The sequence below is a fragment of the Pseudophryne corroboree genome, chromosome 9 (genome assembly GCF_028390025.1).
Source record: "Pseudophryne corroboree isolate aPseCor3 chromosome 9, aPseCor3.hap2, whole genome shotgun sequence".
Taxonomy (NCBI): domain Eukaryota; kingdom Metazoa; phylum Chordata; class Amphibia; order Anura; family Myobatrachidae; genus Pseudophryne; species Pseudophryne corroboree.
In genome coordinates, this window is record NC_086452.1 from 205604812 (window position 1) to 205624048 (window position 19237).

Genomic DNA, 19237 nt, shown 5'->3' on the forward strand with positions numbered 1-19237 from the left:
ATTGTTCGGAAGTTTGTTTGCTTGTCAAACTTTTCTCAAATTTCATGATGTTCGTATTAATTGTTCCTATGTTCCTCCCCTTCCTATCCCCATTTCCTATGTCCTATTTCTGATCTACGTGTTGATTATCTGCAACATATTGCTGCTATTTTTCACCCCTTTCTGGTTTATAAATGATTGATCTTAAAATTGGTACACTAAATGTTGGTGGTATTAACTCCCCGTCCAAACGCCGTAAAATTCTTATGTATTTAACTAAGTGAGATATTAATATTGCTTTTCTACAGGAAACACACCTAACACAACAGGAATCCGTGAAATTGCAGATGTCGCATTGGTCCCTCATAGCGGTCGCTCCATATAACTAAATCCAGAAGAGTAGCTGTATTGGCAAAACGTAACCTTAATATTCAAGTTCTTTCATTGGACATAGACCCTTATGGCCGTTTTCTAATTGTCAAAATGTCCATCGACGCATGTGTTTTTATCTTTTGCAATATTTATGCACCGAATATATATAATAAAGCCTTTTTCCAGATGCTCCTAGTTAAGCTAACTCCCTATATCAATGATAATCTTATTGTCTGTGGAGACTTCTTACTTAGATCATTCCAATATTTCTAAGGTGCCCCATCACCTTCTTAAACTTGGAATACCTTATTTCTCTAAAAACTTACAACTGACTGACATTTGGCGTGCAGTTCATCCTCTCAAAAGATAATTTTCTTGCCATTCCTCTGCCCATGATACATTTCCTAAAATAGACTACATGTTTATTTCACAACATTTATTTCCTACTGTAACAGATTTGGCCATTGAGTCCATCTTTATCTCTGATCACGCACTGCTTTGGTTTTCCTTTATATTAAGTCCAAAACGCACTTCAATTCCCCAATGGAGATTCCCATCACATTTGTCTAACTCTGCGAAATTCTGTGATTCTTTGAATGTGGCCTGGGATTCTTTTTATTTCTCGAACAAAATACACTCCGAAGCAGATCCTCCCTTGTTTTGGCAAACAGCCAAATCAGTAGTTAGAGGCAATATTATTTCATACTCCTCCTACTATATACTGCGCACAACTAAAATGCAGCACAGGTATGGATGCATAGTATACTTTACGACACAGAGGTAGAGCAGTGGACTACTGTACCATACTGCTATATATATACTGGTGGTCAGCAAAATTCTGCACTGTCCTCCTACTATATACTGCGCACAACTAAAATGCAGCACAGGTATGGATGCATAGCATACTTGACGACACAGAGGTAGAGCAGTGGACTACTGTACCATACTGCTATATATATACTGGTGGTCAGCAAAATTCTGCACTGTCCTCCTACTATATACTGCGCACAACTAAAATGCAGCACAGGTATGGATGCATAGCATACTTGACGACACAGAGGTAGAGCAGTGGACTACTGTACCGTACTTGCTACATATATACTGGTGGTCAGCAAAATTCTGAACTGTCCTCCTACTATATACTGCACACAACTAAAATGCAGCACAGGTATGGATGCATAGCATACTTGACGACACAGAGGTAGAGCAGTGGACTACTGTACCGTACTGCTATATATATACTGGTGGTCAGTAAAATTCTGCACTGTCCTCCTACTATATACTGCGCACAACTAAAATGCAGCACAGGTATGGATGCATAGTATACTTGACGACACAGAGGTAGAGCAGTGGACTACTGTACCGTACTGTTATATACATACTGGTGGTCAGCAAAATTCTGCACTGTCCTCCTACTATATACTGCGCACAACTAAAATGCAGCACAGGTATGGATGCATAGTATACTTGACGACACAGAGGTAGAGCAGTGGACTACTGTACCGTACTGTTATATATATACTGGTGGTCAGCAAAATTCTGCACTGTCCTCCTACTATATACTGCGCACAACTAAAATGCAGCACAGGTATGGATGCATAGTATACTTGACGACACAGAGGTAGAGCAATGGACTACTGTACCGTACTGCTATATATATACTGGTGGTCACAGCAAAATACTGCACTGTCCTCCTACTATATACTACTATGCAGCACAGATATGGAGCGTTTTTTAGGCAGAGAACGTAGATATTTTCAGCACACTGAGCACAGATATTTGCAAGCACACTGAGCACAGATATTTGCAGCACACTGAGCACAGATATTTGCAGCACACTGAACACAGAAACTGAGAGAACGCAGCCACGTCTTCTCGCTATCATCTCCAAAGCATGAGTGAAAATGGCGGTGACGCGCGGCTCCTTATATAGAATACGAATCTCGCGAGAATCCGACAGCGGGATTACTACCTTCGGGCGCGCTCGGGTTAACCGAGCAAGGCGGGAAGATCCGAGTCTGCCTCGGAACCGTGTTAAATGGGTGAAGTTCGGGGGGGTTCGGATCCCGAGGAACCGAACCCGCTCATCACTAATATATATTTATATGTGATTACTAGTCCAGTGCATTGTATTGTTTATATGTAAAATATCTGGATAAGGACATTAGGTCGATAACACTTAGGTCAACAGGATCAGTAGGTCGACTGTCATTAGGTCAAGGTAGACAGGTCAAAATTTCAACATGAGGTTTTAACACTCTCTATTTTTAACGGTTCTTACTTTACGATCCACGTGGACTACGATTGGGAATAGTAACCTGAGCCAAGGGCAGCGATAGCGGAGCATGGCACCTTACCCGAAGCATGGGGAGTGGACACGCAGTGCACTAATTGGGGTTCGCCATCACTTGATGAAGAAAATGACACCCAAAAAAACCTAACCTTTTGACCTGTCGACATTGTACAAGTTGACCTAGTGACCATGTCGGCCTAAAGCATGTTGACCTATTGTGGTCGCCCTAATGACTGTAGACCTAAGTTGTGTCGAACCAACGACCCATAGCCAAAACATCTGTGTGTGTGTGTGTTTCTGTCTGTATGTTATCTGTCTAGCTGCTCAGTAACTTTCCATTCATGCTGCACACATTTTGCAATCACTATAGTCTATACCCTGGTGAGGCCAGGTGCGTCAGGGTTCATTATATATATATATAAAACGAAGGGATGGGGGTAGCGACCAATGGTGTCTATGAATAATTACAAGATATTTAAAATGTAAAATATAAACATTTATTAAAATCTTTTAACAAAACTTTTTCTAAAAATGGGATAAAAAGCATATACACAAATGTATAAAAGCAATAAAGTGCAATAAAGTAAAGTGCTTATCTTAGTTTAGAGGTCAAATGAATGGCCAACGCGTTTCGTCATAGAGACTTCATCAAGGGGTAAAGGCAGACTGGGACAGGGCTTGAATTTATACCAGTGTTAATCATAACTCAGTTGTGACATCACTTCCTGCTAATTAGAGGAGTCTAAATGCTGGGTATCTGAATACTCCTAATAAACTCCCTCCTACCTCTTGGGACATGTGCTATAGCTATGTATATTAAAAACGAGTGTGTTTTGATCTAAAAAACAACTTATAAAGTCCATTATATGTATAATTGCGGCGTTTCCGCCACACTTCCGGTATCTGGATGAATTGGAGTCCCGGGCGCGTCACTTCCGCCCCACTTCCGGTTCGGCACTGCGCATGTGCACGCTAGTATCTGGTACAGCAATAGGAGCTCAAGGTCTCCTGGTGGATCCGTTTGTTGTTGCGGCGGACATTTTTCATTAGATGTTCCTATGTTTTCCACAGCGGCGGCCATTTTGTTGGAGCTTATAATTGCCATAATAAGGGACATATTTCATTGTTTCACATGCGGTTTCCATGGAAATTAGAAAAAAAGAAGAGAGCTTGGTTAAAACCTCTGTAAAAGCAGTTTATTAGTGCAATTTAGTATATCAGAGTATAACCTTATTTCTGAATAAGTATATATGTGCAAAATGACTTAAATCCTAATGTGTATAATATTGAAAGGGAAAATACATATACATCCACATTAATGTATAAATACATAAACGCCTATTGTGAGAGATATACACCTATTTAATAAAAGACAATATATCCATGTGTACATGAATAAGTAAATAAAGATACAAATATAATAGTATAACCGCCAGTGTTACTCGGTGTGTAAACGTGATGGTGTCATGACAAGTTGTGTGAACGTGATAGTGCCATGACCATTATTCTGATATTATTGTTTTGTGGGGACTAATATTTGCGTATACCAGAGTGGTGTATATAGTGCATATATATATGTGTATATATATATATATATAATCCATTTAGGACATACCGCCAGCTCATTTTAGTTTTATTTACAGTACCTGATCTTCCCAGGTGGTCTCCCTTGCTGGTACTGATCAGGCCCAACACTGCTTCGCTTCCAAGTTCGGGCGAGATTGGGCCTTTCCAGTGTGGTATGACTGTAGAAAAATTCTTAAATCGTGCTTATATTGTCCCATTAATAAACTATAATATACAACACATTTTAGGGTATACATTGTGAATTGGTGGGGAGTGAAGGTGAAAAGGGTGAGGTGAGGAAAAAATGGGGTGTTAGATACTGTACATTCTTTTTAGGGATTTCTTTCATAAAAACGGAGCGATTTCGTAGTTTTCATTGAATCCCATCGGGTGTAGTGTCTGTAACTGGAATATCCAGAACATTTCTCTCCGTGAAAGTTTATTGGCTAAATCTCCGCCTCTTTCTCCCAGTTTAACCAATTCGATGGCTTTGAAGGTAAGAGATTCTGGATTCGACTTATGTATGAGGTTGAAGTGTTTTGAGACAGCATGAGATTCCACTTTATTCTTTATGTTTCGAATATGTTCTTGTATTCTCATTTTCAGAGGTCTTTTGGTTTTCCCCACATACTGCTTTCCACATTCGCATTCCAGTAAATAGATAACAGATTGAGTATTGCAGTTGATAAAGTCTTTAATTTTGTATTCTTTCTTTTTTTCTGAGTCCGTAAATGTCCTCCTGACCGGATGCAGAAATCTGCATATATTGCATCTACCACATTTATGTGATCCTGTACACTTGGGAAATGACCGACCATCCTCTTCTTTATTAGATAACATACTTGGAGCCAAAATGTCTTTTAGGTTACGTGATTTTCTGAAAATAATTTCAGGATGTGGAGGTAAAAGTTCTTTAAGAATTGGGTCCATTAGTAAAATACCCCAATGGTTCTTGAGTGAATTTCTAATGGACAATTCATGCCTATTGTATGTTGTAATAAAGGCCGTACAGTCTTTCTTTTTATTTTTCTGTTTGTACTCCAGTAGTGTTGATCTTTCCAAAGCTTTGGCTTTAGTCATGGCTTCTTCTAAAATTGGGACTGGATATTCTTTCTCTCTGAATCGATTGCTATAAAGTTCCAGTTGTTCATCACATTCTGTCTGGTTGCTACAGTTCCTTTTGATTCTATTAAATTGAGAAAATGGGATATTGTTTTTCCAACGTTTATGGTGGTTGCTTTTGTAGTGAAGATAACTATTAGTGTCCACTTGTTTCACAAAATTCTTGGTTACAATAGAACCATTTGTCCCCGTCAGAATCAGATCTAAAAACTCGATTGATTTTTCATTTACGTTGGATGTAAAAGCAAGATTCATCTCGTTATTACCAAGGAAGTTTAAAAACTTATAAAAACACTCAGCCGTACCATCCCAGATTATTAAAATGTCATCAATATATCGTTGGTAAAAAATAATGTGACTTTTAAAATCTTGGTTGTTATATATATATGTTTCCTCCCAGCATCCCATGAAAAGGTTGGCGAAACTGGGCGCAAAAACCGTGCCCATTGCTGTGCCACAACGTTGTAAATAAAAATAGTCCAAGAATTTAAAATAGTTGTGTTGGAGGATAAAATACATAATGTTACAAATAAAATCTTTATGAGTGGTTGTCAGTGAGGCGTCTTTATCTAAAAAAAACCTGCATGCTGCGACCCCCTTCTCGTGTTCTATGCACGTGTATAATGACTGTACGTCTATTGTGGCCCACAAGTATGTATCTTTCCATTCCAGATCTTTTAGTAAATTTAGTACCGACGTGGTGTCTTTGAGGTAGGATGGTAATTCTTTGACATAGGTTTTCAAGAAAATATCTGCATATTCGGACAAGTTGGAGGTGAGTGAATCAATGCCCGCCACTATTGGTCTTCCTGGCGGGTTGGATTGATCTTTGTGAATTTTGGGCAAGAAATAAAAAATAGGGGTCGTGGGGTCTGATCTCATTAAGTATTGAAATTCACTCTTAGTAATGATGTCTGTTCGTAGGCCGTGGAATAATAATGCTCGTAATTCCTCAACAAATGTGTCTTTCGGGTCTCCTGTCAGTTTTTCATAGGAGGTGGTATCCCCCAAAAGTCTTAGTGCTTCATTAGTATATTTGTCACGGTCCATAATAACCAGCCCCCCCCCCCTTTATCAGCTTGTTTTATAACTATGCCCTTATTCTTTTGCAGGTTTTTCAGTGCCTCGCTCTCTCGGTTAGTGATATTCTTCTCCTTTATTTTCTCCAGTTCGGTTTCACAAAGATCTTTTTTTACCAGTTCATAAAATATATTAAGGTTACTCCCTTTTGATTCCAGCGGATAATATTTCGAAGTGGGTTTCAGACCTGATTTTGACTGGTCATTATAATTGCTAATAATGGCGTCTTCCTTCCTGAGAAAGTGTCTTTTGAGTGTTAATTTTCTCACAAATTTGTTTAAATCAATAAATGTCTCGAATTTATTAAGTCCTCCTGTAGGTGCAAAAGTGAGGCCCTTATTTAGTAAGGAGACCTCTGGTTCCGTCAGTGTGTGTTTTGATAAATTAAATATCCCTTTTTCTCTCAAATCCGTAGTTACAATGTTCTTTTCTTGGTATCTCTCCCTCCTGCTGCCCCGTTTTCCTCTTCTTCTGTGTAGCGTCTTTTTAGTGGGGATGCTGGTCGGTAATCCTCTTTCAGTGTGTTTCTTATTACTTCTTTTGGCCTTGTTCCCACTCGTTGGGATAAAAAAGCCTGGTCATTATTTGACCCCAATCTTTGTAGAGCTGTGAATCTGTTTGATGTCTTTATATTAGTCGATGGTGTTGTTATTTCTGAATTTTGTCTCGGTTTTCCCTTTGTTGGTACTGTTTTCCAATATGATCTGTTCGGTCTGTCATTTTGTTGTCCTGTTGCTCCAAATCTACTCCAATTCTTGACTCGTCCTAGTTCATAATCGTTTTTGTCCCTGAGAAACTTTTTCTCTTTGCCTTTGGTGACCTCTTCTTCAATACGTTCCAATTTTTTATTAAGAACTTTCTCATTAATGTGATAATCATCTTTATCTTTGAAAGGTTCCAATTCTGCCTCTTTATTTTTAATATTGTTCTCCAGCTCTGATAGACATTTCCTCTTCTCCTCCACTAGGAGTTTCATCAGATCTATGGAACAATTGTGTAATACCCTATCCCATTTTTCTAAAAAGTTTGCATCCAGATTACCAAATGTGGGTTGTTTAGAAATTCTCAGGCCTCTTGGTATTCTGTCTACTGATATATAGTGCTCTAAACCTTTAATATCCCACCACGTTTTAACTTCTTTAGTGAGGAGTCTCTCTATTCCACAGAATAAATCATCTAAGTCACATGGTGGGGAGGTTTCACTAATGGTTTTTTTCTCATTAAATATTTTTTGACACCAGTTATTTCTTTTTGTTGTTCGGTCTGAGTCTCGTAACATATTTTAATGTAGGAATACTTCCCAGGCTGCAGTATTTATTAAAACCAATAGAAATAGTCAAAAAAGAAAAAATGCTGCGCCACAAATGGAAATAGAGTCCTTTTTAAAAACCCAAATTTTTGCTTGAATTTAAAACACTCCCTTTTTACGGGCGTCAGCTAGTCCCCCAAATAAAATCAGGGTGGTGAGCCCCTGAAAAGATTTGTTTATAAAACGAAGGGATGGGGGTAGCGACCAATGGTGTCTATGAATAATTACAAGATATTTAAAATGTAAAATATAAACATTTATTAAAATCTTTTAACAAAACTTTTTCTAAAAATGGGATAAAAAGCATATACACAAATGTATAAAAGCAATAAAGTGCAATAAAGTAAAGTGCTTATCTGAGTTTAGAGGTCAAATGAATGCCCAACGCGTTTCGTCATAGAGACTTCATCAAGGGGTAAAGGCAGACTGGGACAGGGCTTGAATTTATACCAGTGTTAATCATAACTCAGTTGTGACATCACTTCCTGCTAATTAGAGGAGTCTAAATGCTGGGTATCTGAATACTCCTAATAAACTCCCTCCTACCTCTTTGGACATGTGCTATAGCTATGTATATTAAAAATGAGTGTGTTTTGATCTAAAAAACAACTTATAAAGTCCATTATATGTATAATTGCGGCGTTTCCGCCACACTTCCGGTATCTGGATGAATTGGAGTCCCGGGCGCGTCACTTCCGCCCCACTTCCGGTTCGGCACTGCGCATGTGCACGCTAGTATCTGGTACAGCAATAGGAGCTCAAGGTCTCCTGGTGGATCCGTTTGTTGTTGCGGCGGCCATTTTTCATTAGATGTTCCTATGTTTTCCACAGCGGCGGCCATTTTGTTGGAGCTTATAATTGCCATAATAAGGGACATATTTCATTGTTTCACATGCGGTTTCCATGGAAATTAGAAAAAAAGAAGAGAGCTTGGTTAAAACCTCTGTAAAAGCAGTTTATTAGTGCAATTTAGTATATCAGAGTATAACCTTATTTCTGAATAAGTATATATGTGCAAAATGACTTAAATCCTAATGTGTATAATATTGAAAGGGAAAATACATATACATCCACATTAATGTATAAATACATAAACGCCTATTGTGAGAGATATACACCTATTTAATAAAAGACAATATATCCATGTGTACATGAATAAGTAAATAAAGATACAAATATAATAGTATAACCGCCAGTGTTACTCGGTGTGTAAACGTGATGGTGTCATGACAAGTTGTGTGAACGTGATAGTGCCATGACCATTATTCTGATATTATTGTTTTGTGGGGACTAATATTTGCGTATACCAGAGTGGTGTATATAGTGCATATATATATGTGTATATATATATATATAATCCATTTAGGACATACCGCCAGCTCATTTTAGTTTTATTTACAGTACCTGATCTTCCCAGGTGGTCTCCCTTGCTGGTACTGATCAGGCCCAACACTGCTTCGCTTCCAAGTTCGGGCGAGATTGGGCCTTTCCAGTGTGGTATGACTGTAGAAAAATTCTTAAATCGTGCTTATATTGTCCCATTAATAAACTATAATATACAACACATTTTAGGGTATACATTGTGAATTGGTGGGGAGTGAAGGTGAAAAGGGTGAGGTGAGGAAAAAATGGGGTGTTAGATACTGTACATTCTTTTTAGGGATTTCTTTCATAAAAACGGAGCGATTTCGTAGTTTTCATTGAATCCCATCGGGTGTAGTGTCTGTAACTGGAATATCCAGAACATTTCTCTCCGTGAAAGTTTATTGGCTAAATCTCCGCCTCTTTCTCCCAGTTTTACCAATTCGATGGCTTTGAAGGTAAGAGATTCTGGATTCGACTTATGTATGAGGTTGAAGTGTTTTGAGACAGCATGAGATTCCACTTTATTCTTTATGTTTCGAATATGTTCTTGTATTCTCATTTTCAGAGGTCTTTTGGTTTTCCCCACATACTGCTTTCCACATTCGCATTCCAGTAAATAGATAACAGATTGAGTATTGCAGTTGATAAAGTCTTTAATTTTGTATTCTTTCTTTTTTTCTGAGTCCGTAAATGTCCTCCTGACCGGATGCAGAAATCTGCATATATTGCATCTACCACATTTATGTGATCCTGTACACTTGGGAAATGACCGACCATCCTCTTCTTTATTAGATAACATACTTGGAGCCAAAATGTCTTTTAGGTTACGTGATTTTCTGAAAATAATTTCAGGATGTGGAGGTAAAAGTTCTTTAAGAATTGGGTCCATTAGTAAAATACCCCAATGGTTCTTGAGTGAATTTCTAATGGACAATTCATGCCTATTGTATGTTGTAATAAAGGCCGTACAGTCTTTCTTTTTATTTTTCTGTTTGTACTCCAGTAGTGTTGATCTTTCCAAAGCTTTGGCTTTAGTCATGGCTTCTTCTAAAATTGGGACTGGATATTCTTTCTCTCTGAATCGATTGCTATAAAGTTCCAGTTGTTCATCACATTCTGTCTGGTTGCTACAGTTCCTTTTGATTCTATTAAATTGAGAAAATGGGATATTGTTTTTCCAACGTTTATGGTGGTTGCTTTTGTAGTGAAGATAACTATTAGTGTCCACTTGTTTCACAAAATTCTTGGTTACAATAGAACCATTTGTCCCCGTCAGAATCAGATCTAAAAACTCGATTGATTTTTCATTTACGTTGGATGTAAAAGCAAGATTCATCTCGTTATTACCAAGGAAGTTTAAAAACTTATAAAAACACTCAGCCGTACCATCCCAGATTATTAAAATGTCATCAATATATCGTTGGTAAAAAATAATGTGACTTTTAAAATCTTGGTTGTTATATATATATGTTTCCTCCCAGCATCCCATGAAAAGGTTGGCGAAACTGGGCGCAAAAACCGTGCCCATTGCTGTGCCACAACGTTGTAAATAAAAATAGTCCAAGAATTTAAAATAGTTGTGTTGGAGGATAAAATACATAATGTTACAAATAAAATCTTTATGAGTGGTTGTCAGTGAGGCGTCGCAGCATGCAGGGTTTTTTTAGATAAAGACGCCTCACTGACAACCACTCAAAGATTTTATTTGTAACATTATGTATTTTATCCTCCAACACAACTATTTTAAATTCTTGGACTATTTTTATTTACAACGTTGTGGCACAGCAATGGGCACGGTTTTTGCGCCCAGTTTCGCCAACCTTTTCATGGGATGCTGGGAGGAAACATATATATATAACAACCAAGATTTTAAAAGTCACATTATTTTTTACCAACGATATATTGATGACATTTTAATAATCTGGGATGGTACGGCTGAGTGTTTTTATAAGTTTTTAAACTTCCTTGGTAATAACGAGATGAATCTTGCTTTTACATCCAACGTAAATGAAAAATCAATCGAGTTTTTAGTAGAGATGAGCGGGTTCGGTTTCTCTGAATCCGAACCCGCCAGAACTTCATGTTTTTTTTCACGGGTCCGAGCGACTCGGATCTTCCCGCCTTGCTCGGTTAACCCGAGCGCGCCCGAACGTCATCATGACGCTGTCGGATTCTCGCAAGGCTCGGATTCTATCGCGAGACTCGGATTCTATATAAGGAGCCGCGCGTCGCCGCCATTTTCACACGTGCATTGAGATTGATAGGGAGAGGACGTGGCTGGCGTCCTCTCCGTTTAGAATAGATTAGAGAGACACTTGATTTACTAATTTTGGGGAGCATTAGGAGTACTCAGTAGTGTACAGTGCAGAGTTTTGCTGATAGTGACCAGTGACCACCAGTTTTATTTATAATCCGTTCTCTGCCTGAAAAAAGCGATACACAGCACACAGTGACTCAGTCACATACCATATCTGTGTGCACTGCTCAGGCTCAGGCCAGTGTGCTGCATCATCTATTATCTATATATAATATTATATATATCTGTCTGACTGCTCAGCTCACACAGCTTATAATTGTGGGGGAGACTGGGGAGCACTACTGCAGTGCCAGTTATAGGTTATAGCAGGAGCCAGGAGTACATAATATATTATATAGTGAGTGACCACCAGACACACAGTGCAGTTTATTTAATATATCCGTTCTCTGCCTGAAAAAAGCGATACACACAGTGACTCAGTCAGTCACATACCATATCTGTGTGCACTGCTCAGGCTCAGGCCAGTGTGCTGCATCATCTATATATATTATATATCTGTCTGACTGCTCAGCTCACACAGCTTATAATTGTGGGGGAGACTGGGGAGCACTACTGCAGTGCCAGTTATAGGTTATAGCAGGAGCCAGGAGTACATAATATTATATTAAAATTAAACAGTGCACACTTTTGCTGCAGGAGTGCCACTGCCAGTGTGACTAGTGACCAGTGACCTGACCACCAGTATATATAATATTAGTAGTATACTATCTCTTTATCAACCAGTCTATATTAGCAGCAGACACAGTACAGTGCGGTAGTTCACGGCTGTGGCTACCTCTGTGTCGGCACTCGGCAGCCCGTCCATAATTGTATATACCACCTAACCGTGGTTTTTTTTTCTTTCTTTATACATACATACTAGTTACGAGTATACTATCTCTTTATCAACCAGTCTATATATTAGCAGCAGACACAGTACAGTGCGGTAGTTCACGGCTGTGGCTACCTCTGTGTCGGCACTCGGCAGCCCGTCCATAATTGTATATACCACCTAACCGTGGTTTTTTTTTCTTTCTTTATACATACATACTAGTTACGAGTATACTATCTCTTTATCAACCAGTCTATATATTAGCAGCAGACACAGTACAGTGCGGTAGTTCACGGCTGTGGCTACCTCTGTGTCGGCACTCGGCAGCCCGTCCATAATTGTATATACCACCTAACCGTGGTTTTTTTTTCTTTCTTTATACATACATACTAGTTACGAGTATACTATCTCTTTATCAACCAGTCTATATATTAGCAGCAGACACAGTACAGTGCGGTAGTTCATGGCTGTGGCTACCTCTGTGTCGGCACTCGGCAGCTCGTCCATAATTGTATATACCACCTAACCGTGGTTTTTTTTTCTTTCTTTATACATACATACTAGTTACGAGTATACTATCTCTTTATCAACCAGTCTATATATTAGCAGCAGACACAGTACAGTGCGGTAGTTCACGGCTGTGGCTACCTCTGTGTCGGCACTCGGCAGCCCGTCCATAATTGTATATACCACCTAACCGTGGTTTTTTTTTCTTTCTTTATACATACATACTAGTTACGAGTATACTATCTCTTTATCAACCAGTCTATATTAGCAGCAGACACAGTACAGTGCGGTAGTTCACGGCTGTGGCTACCTCTGTGTCGGCACTCGGCAGCCCGTCCATAATTGTATATACCACCTAACCGTGGTTTTTTTTTCTTTCTTTATACATACATACTAGTTACGAGTATACTATCTCTTTATCAACCAGTCTATATATTAGCAGCAGACACAGTACAGTGCGGTAGTTCACGGCTGTGGCTACCTCTGTGTCGGCACTCGGCAGCCCGTCCATAATTGTATATACCACCTAACCGTGGTTTTTTTTTCTTTCTTTATACATACATACTAGTTACGAGTATACTATCTCTTTATCAACCAGTCTATATATTAGCAGCAGACACAGTACAGTGCGGTAGTTCACGGCTGTGGCTACCTCTGTGTCGGCACTCGGCAGCCCGTCCATAATTGTATATACCACCTAACCGTGGTTTTTTTTTCTTTCTTTATACATACATACTAGTTACGAGTATACTATCTCTTTATCAACCAGTCTATATATTAGCAGCAGACACAGTACAGTGCGGTAGTTCATGGCTGTGGCTACCTCTGTGTCGGCACTCGGCAGCCCGTCCATAATTGTATATACCACCTAACCGTGGTTTTTTTTTCTTTCTTTATACATACATACTAGTTACGAGTATACTATCTCTTTATCAACCAGTCTATATATTAGCAGCAGACACAGTACAGTGCGGTAGTTCACGGCTGTGGCTACCTCTGTGTCGGCACTCGGCAGCCCGTCCATAATTGTATATACCACCTAACCGTGGTTTTTTTTTCTTTCTTTATACATACATACTAGTTACGAGTATACTATCTCTTTATCAACCAGTCTATATTAGCAGCAGACACAGTACAGTGCGGTAGTTCACGGCTGTGGCTACCTCTGTGTCGGCACTCGGCAGCCCGTCCATAATTGTATATACCACCTAACCGTGGTTTTTTTTTCTTTCTTTATACATACATACTAGTTACGAGTATACTATCTCTTTATCAACCAGTCTATATATTAGCAGCAGACACAGTACAGTGCGGTAGTTCACGGCTGTGGCTACCTCTGTGTCGGCACTCGGCAGCCCGTCCATAATTGTATATACCACCTAACCGTGGTTTTTTTTTCTTTCTTTATACATACATACTAGTTACGAGTATACTATCTCTTTATCAACCAGTCTATATTAGCAGCAGACACAGTACAGTGCGGTAGTTCACGGCTGTGGCTACCTCTGTGTCGGCACTCGGCAGCCCGTCCATAATTGTATACTAGTATCCAATCCATCCATCTCCATTGTTTACCTGAGGTGCCTTTTAGTTGTGCCTATTAAAATATGGAGAACAAAAATGTTGAGGTTCCAAAATTAGGGAGAGATCAAGATCCACTTCCACCTCGTGCTGAAGCTGCTGCCACTAGTCATGGCCGAGACGATGAAATGCCAGCAACGTCGTCTGCCAAGGCCGATGCCCAATGGCATAGTACAGAGCATGTCAAAACCAAAACACCAAATATCAGTAAAAAAAGGACTCCAAAACCTAAAATAAAATTGTCGGAGGAGAAGCGTAAACTTGCCAATATGCCATTTACCACACGGAGTGGCAAGGAACGGCTGAGGCCCTGGCCTATGTTCATGGCTAGTGGTTCAGCTTCACATGAGGATGGAAGCACTCAGCCTCTCGCTAGAAAAATGAAAAGACTCAAGCTGGCAAAAGCACCGCAAAGAACTGTGCGTTCTTTGAAATCCCAAATCCACAAGGAGAGTCCAATTGTGTCGGTTGCGATGCCTGACCTTCCCAACACTGGACGTGAAGAGCATGCGCCTTCCACCATTTGCACGCCCCCTGCAAGTGCTGGAAGGAGCACCCGCAGTCCAGTTCCTGATAGTCAGATTGAAGATGTCAGTGTTGAAGTACACCAGGATGAGGAGGATATGGGTGTTGCTGGCGCTGGGGAGGAAATTGACCAGGAGGATTCTGATGGTGAGGTGGTTTGTTTAAGTCAGGCACCCGGGGAGACACGTGTTGTCCGTGGGAGGAATATGGCCGTTGACATGCCAGGTGAAAATACCAAAAAAATCAGCTCTTCGGTGTGGAGGTATTTCACCAGAAATGCGGACAACAGGTGTCAAGCCGTGTGTTCCCTTTGTCAAGCTGTAATAAGTAGGGGTAAGGACGTTAACCACCTCGGAACATCCTCCCTTATACGTCACCTGCAGCGCATTCATAATAAGTCAGTGACAAGTTCAAAAACTTTGGGTGACAGCGGAAGCAGTCCACTGACCAGTAAATCCCTTCCTCTTGTAACCAAGCTCACGCAAACCACCCCACCAACTCCCTCAGTGTCAATTTCCTCCTTCCCCAGGAATGCCAATAGTCCTGCAGGCCATGTCACTGGCAATTCTGACGAGTCCTCTCCTGCCTGGGATTCCTCCGATGCATCCTTGCGTGTAACGCCTACTGCTGCTGGCGCTGCTGTTGTTGCCGCTGGGAGTCGATGGTCATCCCAGAGGGGAAGTCGTAAGCCCACTTGTACTACTTCCAGTAAGCAATTGACTGTTCAACAGTCCTTTGCGAGGAAGATGAAATATCACAGCAGTCATCCTACTGCAAAGCGGATAACTGAGTCCTTGACAACTATGTTGGTGTTAGACGTGCGTCCGGTATCCGCCGTTAGTTCACAGGGAACTAGACAATTTATTGAGGCAGTGTGCCCCCGTTACCAAATACCATCTAGGTTCCACTTCTCTAGGCAGGCGATACCGAGAATGTACACGGACGTCAGAAAAAGACTCACCAGTGTCCTAAAAAATGCAGTTGTACCCAATGTCCACTTAACCACGGACATGTGGACAAGTGGAGCAGGGCAGGGTCAGGACTATATGACTGTGACAGCCCACTGGGTAGATGTATGGACTCCCGCCGCAAGAACAGCAGCGGCGGCACCAGTAGCAGCATCTCGCAAACGCCAACTCTTTCCTAGGCAGGCTACGCTTTGTATCACCGCTTTCCAGAATACGCACACAGCTGAAAACCTCTTACGGCAACTGAGGAAGATCATCGCGGAATGGCTTACCCCAATTGGACTCTCCTGTGGATTTGTGGCATCGGACAACGCCAGCAATATTGTGTGTGCATTAAATATGGGCAAATTCCAGCACGTCCCATGTTTTGCACATACCTTGAATTTGGTGGTGCAGAATTTTTTAAAAAACGACAGGGGCGTGCAAGAGATGCTGTCGGTGGCCAGAAAAATTGCGGGACACTTTCGGCGTACAGGCACCACGTACAGAAGACTGGAGCACCACCAAAAACTACTGAACCTGCCCTGCCATCATCTGAAGCAAGAAGTGGTAACGAGGTGGAATTCAACCCTCTATATGCTTCAGAGGTTGGAGGAGCAGCAAAAGGCCATTCAAGCCTATACAATTGAGCACGATATAGTAGGTGGAATGCACCTGTCTCAAGCGCAGTGGAGAATGATTTCAACGTTGTGCAAGGTTCTGATGCCCTTTGAACTTGCCACACGTGAAGTCAGTTCAGACACTGCCAGCCTGAGTCAGGTCATTCCCCTCATCAGGCTTTTGCAGAAGAAGCTGGAGGCATTGAAGAAGGAGCTAAAAGGGAGCGATTCCGCTAGGCATGTGGGACTTGTGGATGCAGCCCTTAATTCGCTTAACAAGGATTCACGGGTGGTCAATCTGTTGAAATCAGAGCACTACATTTTGGCCACCGTGCTCGATCCTAGATTTAAAGCCTACCTTGGATCTCTCTTTCCGGCAGACACAGGTCTGCTGGGGTTGAAAGACCTGCTGGTGAGAAAATTGTCAAGTCAAGCGGAACGCGACCTGTCAACATCTCCTCCTTCACATTCTCCCGCAACTGGGGGTGCGAGGAAAAGGCTCAGAATTCCGAGCCCACCCGCTGGCGGTGATGCAGGGCAGTCTGGAGCGACTGCTGATGCTGACATCTGGTCCGGACTGAAGGACCTGACAACGATTACGGACATGTCGTCTACTGTCACTGCATATGATTCTCTCAACATTGATAGAATGGTGGAGGATTATATGAGTGACCGCATCCAAGTAGGCACGTCACACAGTCCGTACTTATACTGGCAGGAAAAAGAGGCAATTTGGAGGCCCTTGCACAAACTGGCTTTATTCTACCTAAGTTGCCCTCCCACAAGTGTGTACTCCGAAAGAGTGTTTAGTGCCGCCGCTCACCTTGTCAGCAATCGGCGTACGAGGTTACATCCAGAAAATGTGGAGAAGATGATGTTCATTAAAATGAATTATAATCAATTCCTCCGCGGAGACATTGACCAGCAGCAATTGCCTCCACAAAGTACACAGGGAGCTGAGATGGTGGATTCCAGTGGGGACGAATTGATAATCTGTGAGGAGGGGGATGTACACGGTGATATATCGGAGGGTGAAGATGAGGTGGACATCTTGCCTCTGTAGAGCCAGTTTGTGCAAGGAGAGATTAATTGCTTCTTTTTTGGGGGGGGTCCAAACCAACCCGTCATATCAGTCACAGTCGTGTGGCAGACCCTGTCACTGAAATGATGGGTTGGTTAAAGTGTGCATGTCCTGTTTTGTTTACACAACATAAGGGTGGGTGGGAGGGCCCAAGGACAATTCCATCTTGCACCTCTTTTTTCTTTTCTTTTTCTTTGCATCATGTGCTGATTGGGGAGGGTTTTTTGGAAGGGACATCCTGCGTGACACTGCAGTGCCACTCCTAGATGGGCCCGGTGTTTGTGTCGGCCACTAGGGTCGCTAATCTTACTCACACAGTCAGCTACCTCATTGCGCCTCTTTTTTTCTTTGCGTCATGTGCTGTTTGGGGAGGGTTTTTTGGAAGGGACATCCTGCGTGACACTGTAGTGCCACTCCTAGATGGGCCCGGTGTTTGTGTCGGCCACTAGGGTCGCTAATCTTACTCACACAGTCAGCTACCTCATTGCGCCTCTTTTTTTCTTTGCGTCATGTGCTGTTTGGGGAGGGTTTTTTGGAAGGGACATCCTGCGTGACACTGCAGTGCCACTCCTAGATGGGCCCGGTGTTTGTGTCGGCCACTAGGGTCGCTAATCTTACTCACACAGCTACCTCATTGCGCCTCTTTTTTTCTTTGCGTCATGTGCTGTTTGGGGAGGGTTTTTTGGAAGGGACATCCTGCGTGACACTGCAGTGCCACTCCTAGATGGGCCCGGTGTTTGTGTCGGCCACTAGGGTCGCTAATCTTACTCACACAGCTACCTCATTGCGCCTCTTTTTTTCTTTGCGTCATGTGCTGTTTGGGGAGGGTTTTTTGGAAGGGCCATCCTGCGTGACACTGCAGTGCCACTCCTAGATGGGCCCGGTGTTTGTGTCGGCCACTAGGGTCGCTAATCTTACTCACACAGCTACCTCATTGCGCCTCTTTTTTTCTTTGCGTCATGTGCTGTTTGGGGAGGGTTTTTTTGAAGGGCCTTCCTGCGTGACACTGCAGTGCCACTCCTAGATGGGCCCGGTGTTTGTGTCGGCCACTAGGGTCGCTAATCTTACTCACACAGCTACCTCATTGCGCCTCTTTTTTTCTTTGCGCCATGTGCTGTTTGGGGAGGGTTTTTTGGAAGGGACATCCTGCGTGACACTGCAGTGCCACTCCTAGATGGGCCCGGTGTTTGTGTCGGCCACTAGGGTCGCTTATCTTACTCACACAGCGACCTCGGTGCAAATTTTAGGACTAAAAATAATATTGTGAGGTGTGAGGTATTCAGAATAGACTGAAAATGAGTGTAAATTATGGTTTTTGAGGTTAATAATACTTTGGGATCAAAATGACCCCCAAATTCTATGATTTAAGCTGTTTTTTAGTGTTTTTTGAAAAAAACACCCGAATCCAAAACACACCCGAATCCGACAAAAAAAATTCGGTGAGGTTTTGCCAAAACGCGGTCGAACCCAAAACACGGCCGCGGAACCGAACCCAAAACCAAAACACAAAACCCGAAAAATTTCAGGCGCTCATCTCTAGTTTTTAGATCTGATTCTGACGGGGACAAATGGTTCTATTGTAACCAAGAATTTTGTGAAACAAGTGGACACTAATAGTTATCTTCACTACAAAAGCAACCACCATAAACGTTGGAAAAACAATATCCCATTTTCTCAATTTAATAGAATCAAAAGGAACTGTAGCAACCAGACAGAATGTGATGAACAACTGGAACTTTATAGCAATCGATTCAGAGAGAAA

The 19237-nt window shown here is 41.6% G+C and overlaps 2 pseudogenes; both read right to left on the reverse strand.

Moving 5' to 3' along the window:
- Positions 1-4278: 4278 nt before the first annotated feature.
- On the reverse strand, positions 4279-4397 carry LOC134961149 (5S ribosomal RNA; annotated as a pseudogene).
- A 4716-nt stretch (positions 4398-9113) lies between these two features.
- On the reverse strand, positions 9114-9232 carry LOC134961150 (5S ribosomal RNA; annotated as a pseudogene).
- Between the last annotated feature and the right edge of the window lie 10005 nt (positions 9233-19237).